Below are 14,297 nucleotides of genomic sequence, written 5' to 3'. Positions count from 1 at the left end.
CAGTGACTTCAGTGTACTCTAGTCACAAGATCTCATTCCAATAAAGCACATTTGGGATGAGGTGGAATGGAAGGTTCCCAACATAATTATGTGGCCGACAAACTATAGGAATTGCGTGATGTTATCAAGTCAAAATGGAACAAAATCACTAAGGAATGTTTTCAACACCTGGTTGAATCCATACCACGAATAATTTAGACTGTTCTGGAGGCAAAAGGCGGTCCTACCCAGTACTAGGTAGGTGTACCTAATAAAGTGGCATTGAGTATAAATACAATCGATAGTACAGAAAGAGCTCATTCCAAAAGTAAATAGGAGTATAATTGTGCCTGGAGCATAGACTGTGAAAATGAATATAAAAACGTGTCATGTGATTTGATGACTTACGTTTATCAGAGCTGTAAAATAATGATTACACTCGGCATGACCAGGTGGTTAGGGCACTCGACTGAAGGTCTGAAGGTCGGCGGTCCGAATCCTCGTCGCACCAAACATGATCGCCCTTTCAGTCGTGAGGGCGTTATAATGTAACAGTCAATCTCACTTTGCGCAAAATTAAAAAAAAACAATAATGATTATAATAATAATAACAGGTACTTCATAATAATAGGTTAAGGATAGAAGGTCTGCTGGAGCAATTGCCAAGAGACTAAAGAATGTGACAAACCTCTTAATTTTTTCTTTGTTTATTGATGAAAATAGGTAATTCCCCCCCAGTACCCTTTGCAGAAACTAGCCTAAATATACAAGATTTAACTAAACAGCTGATATTTGTAACTACAGCATTGTTGTAAACCATTTTTTGTTAACGAAATTCATCTAACCTGCAACCCTCATGTTACGATTCAAACGCCTTAACCCACCTGGCCATGCCGGACCATTTTGTACGTAACTGATTTTCATTATAACATGAAGTTTAATCTATAGATACTTTTGTGTTTAAATGAAATTTAAGCAGTAAGACTGTATTCAGTTTATCACGACCTGTATAGCCCTATTTTAATTTTTAAGTCCTATTACATCTGATTTTACCCTTATGTTATTTGTAACAGATTTACTGTTATATATTTAGTTTACAACCTACGTTTGTTTTTATGCATGTGTTATAAATTTATTGTTGTACATTTATTTTAGTGCCTACACTTGTTTTCTGTATAGTTTTCTTTGCGTGTGACGAGTATTCTTGATTGCGTTTTTGTAGAGGATTTTTGAGCGTAAGACTCAACAATGTATTAGGTGTGTTTGTAACACTAATGATTGACAGTATTATTGCCACGTGAACTTTGGTGAATGGTTCAGAGTTTCGGATGATTAGTATATAAAAGCCGACTCTCCAGGAGGCAGATATTATTATTGTTATTGGACAGCTACAGTAAGTGTGTTATAGGCCTAGAAAGCTATAATTGTGATTAATGCCTATGAATCAGAAAACTACAGAATTTGACCACGAGTGTTTATAGATTCCGACCATTACAAACCGTTCAACTTCAGTTACTTCAGACAATATTATTTCTACAAATATATTAAATATCTTCATCGCTAAAAGTCAGCTTATAAGCGACGTTAGGCCAACCGAATCAGTTAGATAAAGCTAGGTGTGTGTATCAACTCTGAATTAGTTTTCTCGTCGTAGACCTGAATCATCGACAAAATATCCAGTTCTAGACCAGATATAAAACTCAGTATTGTGTGCAAGTTTGTAAAACTCTTGTACATAAAGCATTATTTGTAACAACTATTACTAATATTATAAATTGTATTGTTTTGTTTGTATATCAAAATATATTTATGTTAAAAAAAAATTATGTGTATCAGTCTTGTTGACAAATATCATACCCGGCATGGCCAGGTGGGTTAAGGCGTTCGACTCGTAATCTGAGGATCGCGGGTTCGCATTCCCGTCGCACCAAACATGCTCGCCCTTTTCAGCCGTGGGGGCGTTATAATGTTACGGTCAATCCCACTATTCGTTGGTAAAAGAGTAGCCTAAGAGTTTGCGGTGGATGGTGATGACTAGCTACCTTCCTTCTAGTCTTACACTGCTAAATTAGAGACGGCTAGCATAGATAGCCCTCGAATAGCTTTGTGCGAAATTAAAAAAAAACGAACACACTCCGTATCAGCAGGGGGGTCGTGTCTAGTAATATACGGTTTAAATTTGCGGCATTTCACAATAATTTCAAGATTATCAACACCGTAAAACTTAATCTTAGCCTCCCTAAATTGCGCTTAGTGAGAACGCTTTAATTCCTGAGGGATTGAAGGTACAAAGGCAACCTCAACTTGTGAATTATATAGTTTCGTATCCTTAAGTACAAACTTTTATCTTTCCTTCCTATTTTAATAGCTCAGTTGACATATGTGGGAGCTGATTATGTTTTGCTTTTGTATCATTATCAGAGAAGTCACCGGTATAAATAACTGTCCAGACCATTCATGGAATGATACATGGATAGAGAACAGAGTTATTCATATAAAGCTATCTTAGTTCATTCTGGTAAGCCATTTTTTCACATTTTTTAAGATTCAGAGCATATTCACTCTGTTTTATTGTTACTGTAGTCACAAAACATTGCATGTCGTACGTTCCAAAACCGCAAAAGCCAATGCCACTCTTCCATAAATTACGTGATCTGGAAAGGTCTATTGTCACTTTTCATTTTTTACGTGTTAAAGCAATATTTTATATTGACTGAATTAGGAGCAGTAACAATAATGAAAGTAGTGATTTCTAATGTAGATAGTTAAATTAATATTTCATCCCACACTAAATGTATGTATATATATCTTGTGCTGATAACAAGCTGAATCAAACAATTTCTTAAAAATTTTTTACACAAGAAAAGTATATTATGCTAAATGTGATTGTTTGCTTTTTGAATTTCGCGCAAAGCTACATGAGGACTGTCTGTGCTAGCCTTCCCTAATTTACCAGTGTAAGATAAAAGGGTAAGCAGCTAGTAATCACTACTCACCACCAACTTTTGGGTTACTCTTTTACCAATGAATAGTGGGATTGACTAACATATTGTAACGCCCCCACGGCTGAAAGGGCGAGCATATTTCGTGTGACGAGGATTCGAACTCACGACCCTAGGGTTACGAGTCGAGTGTTCTAGTCACCTAGCTGTGCTGGGTCTAGATTAAAAGGAAGAAAGCTAGTCACTACCACCCATTGCCAACTCTTAGGCTACTCTTTTACCAACAGATAGTGGGATTGATCGCCACATTGTTATTTACACACGACTGAAAGGGTGGTGATATTTCATGATTACGTTCGATTCCAGGGTCGGCAGATAGTGGGATGAGTCCCTCATTCAACAGGCCTCCAGCAAAAGAACTTTAACATTGTATCACAGTCTGATGGTAGTAGCATAGTACAGCCAAATTGTTGCTTGTTTGTAGCGATTAGAGGACTTGATTATCTAACTACTTTAAAAACTATTGTATACAGGAAGAAGGAATTATTGTTAATACGTTACACGTTTCATAAGTTTGTTTGTTCAAATGAGCGATATATTTTGCTCACAATGCGCTAAGTGGCCATGGCAGAGATACCCAATGATTAAGGCTTAACTGACTGTAATTTTGAACTATAAACCAAAAGAAAGTGAATCAGTCCATACCATTTATCACCTGAAAAGTTATTTTAAAAATATAGTGGGATTGTCTGTTACTTTTATAACGCACACGCAGCTGAATGTGCGAAGTATGTTTAATAGCATCACTTCTTATGCACGAGACCAAAACCAATAAGCCACGTTCATTTCCAAACATGCTCGTTCTTTCAGTTATAAGAGTGTTATAGTGTCACATTTTATTCGTTGTGAATAGCCCAAATGTTGGTGGTGAGTGGTGTTAACTAGCTGCCTTCCCTCTACTCTATCACTTCAAAATTAGGGACAGCTACCACAGAATGCCCTCAAGTAGCTTTGCGCGAAATTAAAAAACAAACAATCAATCTCACATGTCTTAGTACTCAGTCCAGATTAGGTCAGTTCCTTACAGACCATTCTTAGCAAAAAAGTCATACAGAGCCAAACAAATTGCAAGAAAATCCAGGAAAAAGTACCCATAAAATATTTAGCCACTAAAGCTACTAGAAAGAGTTCTCCAGCCCCATGTGGTTAAAAAAAAAAACCTCTTCTGTGAAGTCTGCCTTTACCAAAAGTAAACTGAGTTTCTCATCCGCAAACTCCCTTTCCACAAACTGGTGAGAAAAATATTCCAGGTCTTCAAGACTGACTTGCGATTCCAGAGCTCCACCATCATAGCTCTTCAAGAGGCCAGTGATGCCTACTTGGTGGGCTTGTTTGAAAACACCAACTTATGTGTCATTCATACAAAGAGAAGGGTAATAATGCCGAAAAACATCCAGCTTGATCAGCGAATTCGAAGAAAACGGACTTAAACAGCGAGAATAGTTGTGGCCTATTACTCACTGAATCTCCCATTTTAAGGGGGAAAAAAAGAAGAAGGAAGAGATCAACAACTGCCAGCAGTGATTCTCCCAAGTGTTACACCAAACATATATGCCAATCAAAATTAGACTGGAGGACTTAGTGCCTACGTTGCAAATTTGACATTGAAAATTTTATGTTTTAAGACGAATTCTCGACAGAGAAAAACAACTTTGCAGTTTATTCATTGTCACTAATGTTAGCTATATCTATTGGACTTTTAAATTATATATACGTTAATTAGTTTAACTTTATATATGTATATATGTATGTGTGTGTGTTTTCTTATAGCAAAGCCACATCGGACTCTCTTCTGAGTCTACCGAGGGGAATCGAACCCCTGATAACAATGAAATTAGTTGTAGTGCTAGACACAATACTATAATAATACTCAAGGAATGCATCTTTAGCGTTTTAAACACATTTCTAATCTATAAATACACTAACTTACTTGTAAGGCCTTTGTTTTGTTGGTTACAGAGTCCCCATTATTAAATTAGTCACAGAAACATAAACAAATATAATTAATACTGCAGTTGTTTGTTTTATTTTTGCGATTATTCGTTAGTCGTTCCTAATTTGGAGTCGGTAGACAACAAGGAAGGTAAACAGTCAATATATATCTTCCACCACTATTGTCTGGATTACAAGCTATCTTACTCCAAGTGAACAGTGGTAATTGACAATCGCGCTTACAGTGCACACATAACTATAAAATGTGAAGAGCAATGAGTTGTTTGATTGTTTGGTTTTAGTTTTGTTGTAGTATCAGATGTTAAGCATAGACCTTTTGATTCACAATATGACACGCTTATAATTAATAATAATCACACCAGAGCCAATATCACAGTTAATTCCACTGATTACTGCCAACATTTCCTTTGTATGTAATGTAGAGAATGAATGATTTCACTAAATTTTCTTGCTCATTTATTTACATTGAGTTTTTTAACAAGTAAAAATATCACGTCATCAAATATAATGCAATATGTGTACTACATCAGTAGTTAACGTTATATAAACAAGTAGGTAACTTGAAATTTTTTTCTAATATCATTAAGCTATAACCTGCCAGCTCATCAAAACGCGAACCACTTGCTTTCGCAGCAAGGCAATAAAGTGTTCAAGAGTAATTTTAATGGTTTTGACACGCTGCAGTATGTTCATGACCAAGTGGAAAGGATAAAATGTTACAAAGTAGCTGTTAGAGCACTACAGTTGCGTTATACATTGCGACTGTTTTTCAGAGTAGTTTCCAACGTAAATACAAAACTGTGCACTAAGAACTGTTCGATAAAGTTGTGTTTTCAATCACATACGACAATAAAAGAAGAAATTCTTTTTAAGAACTTATAAGTTTTGTCAAGGAAAACAAGACATTCAAGTGTACGCTTTCTACCTATGTTAGTTTATCAGTCCCGAAAATCAATTGATGATTGTTGTTCCTTTCTGAGGGCTCGAAGTCAAATCACTGGTTTCGATTAATGATGTCTGCTTAAATTTTAATATTCAATGACATAATAAAGTAAATAAACATTACTAGCATAAAGTGGCACAGCGGTATGTCTGCGGAATTATAGTTCTAGAAACCGGGTTTCGATACTCGTGGTCGGAAGAACACAGATGACCCTTTGGGTAGTTTTGTGCGTAACTACAAACAAACAAAGTTTGAGGGAAATAGATGAGAAGTCACAACTTAGCTATATTTCATTTCTTTATTGTTTGTACTTGAGGTGTTGGTAGGCTGGACGTGGTATATTGTTTAGCGTGCTAGGTCTGCATATCCGAGGATTTATGTCTCGCTACTCTTTGTTACATAAAACAAAAACATTTGGTACTTTGGAACCATGGATACGCTATATGAATAACAGTCAAATCTTACTATTCGATCCAACAAAAACATCATGAGTAGGAGATGGATGCTGTTGACTAGTTTCCCACCCCTAAATTATTAGTTCAAATATATATGTGGACGGATATGTACAAATAGTTCTTTGTTTTGTTTTCGTAAAAATTCACAAACAATTTTTCTAACAGAAAGAAAATTGTTGTGACTTCATCTACTGACTTAAAAACCAAGTGACAGCTGACCTATGCTGATGCGCATTTAACAGCAAGTTTCATTATCACAGTCTTATCGACAAGTAATGCGATTATTTTTTATGTTTTATACACATTTACCTAAATGATCGAAGTTTTATTATAGCATTCAACAAATATTTGTTGCTAATAGTTATTTTCAAAGTCATATTTGTGTTGATTTTAAAAAGTCAAACCAACAGTTTGCCTGCAGAATCCGAGATGAAACGATTAACAATATATATATAATAAATCAGACCACATGACTCAAATTCAAGCTTGAAGAAAAGTCAAATAGTAACGGAATTCTAATAGTTCATTTTCGTTTTACATTCTGCTACATTAGATAGAAGAAAAACACACCCACAAAACTGTATCTTCATGAAATTGTTTCAAAGGAGCTCCGTATCTTTGTATTATTCTTAAAGAACATATTTGATTTTATTTATCTGTGATCGTAATGGTAGCAAGAGTTCAAACTTCTGAATTTTGAAACTATTTTAACGTGGCCAGTGATAAAAAAAGTGGCAACGACCAAATTTTAAAAGTAAAAAGTACTTTAATGAAAGATAATTAGAGCTGTTTCAATATGAACTCTTTCTCACTTTAGGTGCAGTTAACACTGTATAGAGAAAAAATTGCATACATGAGCTCATAACTCAAAGAACAAGAGAAATAATTCTTCAAAGGAAAAAACAAACAAAATGGAATTGTAAACTATTTTGGATCACCAAAATAATAACACACTGTCGCGAAAACTCGTCTAGGTAAATATAAGAGTGTGAGAAAGAAATGTTAACATATTAAATCGTTACAACAACTGTTCCCACCTTGTGAAAAAGCTTTTATGAGTAAAAGCAAAGCTTTTTAATGCACTAAAAACCATGCTTTTTGTTTTTTTTTGTTCAAACACCAGCTGGCTCTTTTTGAAATGTAATAAGACATTTCTTCATAACAGTGTCAAAAGAAACAAAAAGAAACATTTTTGAAATTTTAAGGAAACAATACAAGAAAACTGTAAACCATTTTACTCTATTACTTCTACAAAGATATTTAGTATCGGCTCCTTCTTTATCAGTAATTTCATTTTCAGGCCAAACTATACAGGCGTCAGCAGCAAAAAATGTCATATGAATCCCTCCTGGGTAAGGCAGGCAGTAAGTTTGGAATCCATTGTCTTAGTGACCAAGAGGACATTGATCTAAAAGCGTTAAAAGTGCATAGCTTGGCATTTATTTACCCAGTGTTAATTTTTATAGTCCTAACAACGAGTTTAGTATCAAAAACGTATTTGTTGTATTTCATCTATTTGTGTTTAATGCAAACTATTAAAGTAATGGGTGTCATATATACTTACAACAGCTGTCAGCATCTCTTCGGGATCCTCGTGTACAGTTGAGGTTCTCCACTGGAACACACACTTTGTGAAAACAACGCAACGTTAATCTCTTTTAGCACTATTAATGTCACCGATAGGAATATAAAGTTTATCGCAATGCGCACGACGCACTGGTTATATTACTAATTATGACTCACTCTGTAAATAACAATATAAATGTTACATTTCGTGAGAAAAATAAAACATGTCGTGCTTCTAAACGGTTTCTTAACAATAGATATTTGTTTATTTACGTACTTAATAATTGAGTTAACTAATTAAATTAATCACACAAACGGAATTTTTAAAAATTACACACAGTTCTTCTTATCTATTATATTATACCTTAAGATACATACGACTTCCTGTGGTATTTCCCTTGCAAAACTCTTATTTGTCAAAGTTAAATGTAAAACTGTTATTATTGTTTATTTTAACATCAGTTATGAAAATACAGGCTCTTTTTGAAATATTACGTTGGTAATATGTGCCAATATATGATTTTGAGGTGTCTTGCAAACAACAAAATGTTATAATGCAGAAAATATATAATATTCATTCCAAGTAAATTTTTATTTGAAGTTAATATAAAAATACTTAATTTCTATGGATTTATAAATGTAACTAATACTGGGAACTAACACTTGTATCGATAATTCAGATTTGGTTCGTGAAAAAATACTTGGTAGACATGGTTTGTATCTTTACAGTTCCTAATATTTTGCTTTAATAAACAGAAGTTGAGTGCATTATATCAAAATAACTTTGGAGTGTTACCACTTATCTCTACAGGTTTTCCATAATCCATCTAGTCTACGAATACAATGGTCTTTGATCACATAGAATTCCATAGTTACTGCATCAGTGACGGGACCGGTATGTTTACGAATAGAATAACGCGCATACCTGTTCAATTCCCCAGCTACTTGACGTTTCCGACGGCTGAGAAGAAGGTATAAATGAAAGCTGCTCGGCATGGCCAGGTGGTTAAGGCACTCCACTCGTAATCTGAGAGTCACGGGCTCGAATCCCTGTTGCACCAAATTATGCTCGCCCTTTTAGCCGTGGCGGCGTTATTATGTTTCGGTTAATCCCACTATTCGTATTCGTACTGGCGGTTGGTTGTGATGATTACCTGTCTTCACTCTAGTCTTACATTGCAAAATTAGGGAAGGGGAGGGGAGATAGTCCTCGTGTAGATTTTCGCGAAATTCAAAACAAACCAAAACAAACAATTAAATGAAAATCTTAACTTGTTGCATCCACATCTGGTCGATCTGAGATACGTTTTGTTGCATACTGTCACCTAGGGCACTTCGACGGTTTTTGTCTCTGATATTTGTGTTCGTACGACTTGTTGCAGTTCATTTTTCGAATTTTTCTGACGAATCAAGATTACTTTTTCGATACTCTTATGTACAAGAGATATCTTTATTTTGAAAATTTAAATTCCTATTTGAACATATCTTCTTGATTTGAGCATATAAAAATTTACATTGGAAAGTCCTATTACATACTTTTCCCAAAAGCGATCAATCTTCGGTTACATCAGACCAGTTACGAAATGCTAAGTAGTCATAAAGTAGTTCTGATAAATTCTGTTATACTGCGACTTCATGTCGGATTAGTTGCTACATTAGTTGCCAGTTTGTATATTTAAAACTGTTTTGGTATGACTTACTCATCCCTATAAACAGTGGAGTATGATTACTATGAATTTCGAAGTCAGCCTGGCACTGATACAGTACTGGATAAGACCACGAGTTCTTCATCACTTCTCTGAAATATCCCTTGCAGGGCATCTTTAGTATCAATTGATGGAATATGATGTATCCTACAAGAGTTTCCTATAGATGTCAATATCAACATATTTAAAGAATGTGTGGACCCACTTAGCACCTTGGAGTTGGACGATATCACCCATTAGACTGGAGTAATAACTAGTTGGGCCAGTATATGGCCGTACAAAGGTTCCTAGGGTTTGTCTTTAGAATGTGTAGCATTGATGGTAACATTTATATGAATTAGAGGTCGATATGTTTACTAATGCTTATTCTTGCTCATACCACGTCCTACCATGAAAATGAACAGAATCTGATTTTATCTTCTGTCGAAAGTAATAAATCCCTCACTTTAGAACATTTGGGAGTGGAGCCTAACTTTTATATAAAAATAAGATTGCTCTACATGATTTTATATTGTGAGTATTTTTAACATTATTGCAAGCAGTCTCTTTTACACATTTATTTTGTTAAGAAATCAACTTGAAGCTAATAAATTTTCCAGACATTCTAAAATGAATAATTTAAAACTTTTTAGTAACATAACTCATATACAATTCGACGTTTTCAGATTATAGAGCAATTAAGAAAGAGATTTGAGGTAACGGTTATATAGAGAAACCTCAATCAACAACGCGATACTCACCCAGTCAATAATCCCAAATCCAATAAGTAACCAACAATAAAATATTATAATTCTAGTATTATTATTTGAAGACTATACTTTTGATCTATAAGATTTTATGATTTATATGATGTAAATGGTTAACAGTGACGTAAGTATTGCATGCATCCTTGGAAAAAAACATAATATTACAGAGTAGTCGGAAGGCTCTAGTAAAAGTGGTATATTTCATAACACTCGTCGCATCTGACTGTCTTTTTCAATAAATATATTTCTATAGTTGAGATTTGGTCCCTGGAACCAGTAGATTGTTTTTTAGCTAAGTAATTTCTGCATACGTTCGATAGTGCTTGGGATCTTTATCTTCTTAGTAGTAAAAACCTTTACCAATTATATGTAAACCATTGGGAATATCATGATGGATTACTGTCTGATGGTACTTGCGCTGGTCCGTTATTCCAAAAATTTAACAAGTATCTTCTGACGGCTCAGAAAAAAACAACAACAAAACACACCAAACCATCACACTCCCTCTTCCAAGCTTCATGCCAAAGGTACAAACTAACATTTGAGCCATATGTTTCAAACATGAAACCATCCATCCATAACATCCTTTTCCAATCATCAAGAAACCAGTTTTTGTACATTTTAGCAAATTTCAGTCTCTTGGCGATATTTGGAGATTGAAGTAAAGTTGTTTAACCGCTACACATTTAAATATTCCCTTCTTGTTGAATTTTCTTGATAATGTAGATCTGGACACTAATATTTGTTCTATGACTGTTTATCTCTCCTTTGAGATAAGTGGCATTCTTCTTTCCGTCCCGATAGTTGCATAAACGAAAATACTTAGCGTCAGTTATCATAACGTTTATGTGTTCTACCTCGTCCTTTTCTATTTTCAAATTTATTTGTCTCGGTCTCACGATCTAAGGTGTACTTGATAGTGTTTGGAGAGCATTTCAAGCCTCAATCAATCTGTCCAACCAGCATCACGTAAAGCTCTTAAGCAAACTCTGCTCTATTAACAGTTATCTACGTTTTTTGAGCCGTGACATGACAACAAAACTTAATATATTATGTATGTACACTGTTTGGTTAAGGTTTATTTGTTGAGTGCTATATAGTAAAAGCACTGCATAGAGTACCAAAACAGTTATTTAACACCATAATTTTCATCAGTATCTTCATTCAAACAGAGCCTTTATGCACCTTTTACACCTTTGGCGTAAAAATATGGGAATTGTAAAGAATGATAACTATTCTCATTCTATCTCATTAATTTGTCAACCTGGATCAGAGAAGAATTATCATAATGTTGAAATTTACATTCTATAATGGCATGGAAGAATTAGCCCCATAAATTGGATAGAATGATAAAATATATTCTTGTCCTAGTACTTCTGCTCACCAGTGTTACAACGGTATTTCTTCGGATTCACATCGCTAAAACCCAGTTTTCGATACCAGTGGTAGACAAAACGCAGATAGCCCATTGTGATATGTATTATATACAGTATTGTGTAACAGTGTTAGGTCTGTTTGTTTATAATTAAGCACAAATCATGAATATTATAAATTAGTACTATACATATTCTTAGGTATACCAGGATACTTTGATACTGATGATAATAGTTGCGGCTGGACAAAATGTATCATGTCAAAAGACAATAAGGTAAATCTGGTATTTCTTGAAGACGGATAATTTCTTTTATCAGGCGACAAATAAATAATTGTCGAGGATATTCCGTTTCTTCAATATTTAATATTGTGAGATGAATTAAAAACATTCGAATAATCATTTAATAAAAAAAGATCAGTGCAAGATTTTGAAACTAGATATAAATAATGGAATAACAACCTTTACCAATTACAGAATAAATATCCTGAGAGTACTAAGACTAATCTAGATAGTATTAGTAGGATATTATATGAAAGTTGTTAAAAACTACACTATGTAACTCAAATTTTGTTCCTGGATAGTATGTGTTATTTCTTAGTTGCTTATGTTGTAAAAGTACAGAAAATGGTTATTATTCTCTTCAAACTTTGCTTTTGTGACCTGGATAATGAAATTTAGAAATTAACCTATTTTCTATGTAAAGACGGCCAAATCTGCACATTTTAATTTACATAAAGTTTGAATCAAACAACATATTAATCAAGATTTACATGAATTTATACTAAAGTTATACAAAAATGTTTAGAGGTGAGTAATTTTTCGAGATTTGCGACTGTAATATAAATCACTTTCACATATCAGCCCCCAAATATAGCCTCCTATCGTGCTTTTGTTATACGCTCCTTGATAGCAGCGTTCAAAGTCAAATATATCTTTGTGGAAGCGCTCGCCTTGCTCCTCTGAGTATGCTCCCATGTTCTCCTTGAATTTATCAAGATAAGCGTCAAGGATATGGACTTTCAGGGACATTCTGCAACCCCATTTTGCCGCAGTTCTTCACAAGAGCCTCAAACAGTTCCATATAATGTTTGGTCAAGAAGCCCCGAACCACTGCGACAAAACTGCCCCAAGCTTTTTTTACTGAGCTTCTTGGGGAATTCTGTGCACTCTAGGATCTTCTTTATTTGTGGTCCAACGAAGACACCAGCTTTGACCTTTGCCTCAGACAGCTTAGGGAAGAAGTCTCAAAGGTACTTAAAGGCTGCAGACTCCTTATCAATGGCTGTGACAAATTGTTTCATAAGACCCAATTTTATATTAGAGGTCCTCTAATGGCTTACACTTGACATTGTGCTTCCCCACAGAGAACTCGGTTCGTTATGGCCAGTGCTTCCTGTTGTAGTGCGCTGCACTACATATAATATAATATAATATAATATAATATAATATAATATAATATAATATAATATAATATAATATAATATAATATAATATAATATAATATAATATAATATAATATAATATAATATAATATAATATAATATAATATAATATAATATAATATAATATAATATAATATAATATAATATAATATAATATAATATAATATAATATAATATAATATAATATAATATAAATCTTACTATTCAAGCAAGCAAAAATTGTCCGTCTTACCTACTACAGTTTTTTTGTAGTGCTCGCAGGTAAAATGAGGTGCCCAGGGTTTGTCTTGATCCCCGACAGGTATGCCGAAATATGTCTTGTAGGCTTCACACATTTTAGCAGATGCTGTCACAGAGTACTTTTTTACTCTTGTCTTGATAAATTGACCACATACATAGCAGAATAGTCTGGAGAATGCTTGCAGCTTCTTGATGCCACCTCTAATAAAATTAGATAGGTCTATGTGTTCACTTAAGTAGCTAGAACTAAACGGAAGTGGTGAGCCCCTGTATATGTATTACTATGGAAAATTCTCGTAAGTTTTACAACATTCTGGCAAATTCTTCTAAGTTCGAGAGAATTCTCTATCAGCTACTCAGCACTGAATCTACCTGGAATGTTCTGGAAAATGTGTAAATTTAAAACTTTCATTACCCAAGTCACGAAAGCAAAGTTTGAAGAGAAAAATAGGTCTTTTCTATTTTCTTTAGGCATAAGCAATTGGGAAATAACACTTTCTGTCCAGGAACAAAAAAAAAGTAAAATTTTTGTTACATAGTGCTATTACATCAAGATGAGATAGTTCAGTTGTTATTAGAATTAAATGATATAAAAGATAACGTATTGTTTTCTGATTGTAATCAACAAAAAGGTAGTTTAATTAACGTAGATGGGAGTATTTTAAAATTTCTATTTGGTGCAATAGCAACAGAATTAAACAAACAGTTCGATCAGCAAGTAGCAAATCTCTAAAGACATGATTAATTTTGTAGGTGAACAAGCGAATAATATGAATTACTTGACTCAACTAACTAAGCAGAAAAGTATCTAGAACATTGATGAGTATCACTAACTTATCAATAATATTAGATAAGAACAAAATGAAATATATAAAACAAGAGCTGAGATG

Source organism: Tachypleus tridentatus, chromosome 3 (genome assembly GCF_004210375.1).
Source record: "Tachypleus tridentatus isolate NWPU-2018 chromosome 3, ASM421037v1, whole genome shotgun sequence".
Classification (NCBI taxonomy): Eukaryota; Metazoa; Arthropoda; class Merostomata; order Xiphosura; family Limulidae; genus Tachypleus; species Tachypleus tridentatus.
The sequence above is the reverse complement of the archived record's forward strand: the minus strand, read 5'-3'. Positions refer to the sequence as shown.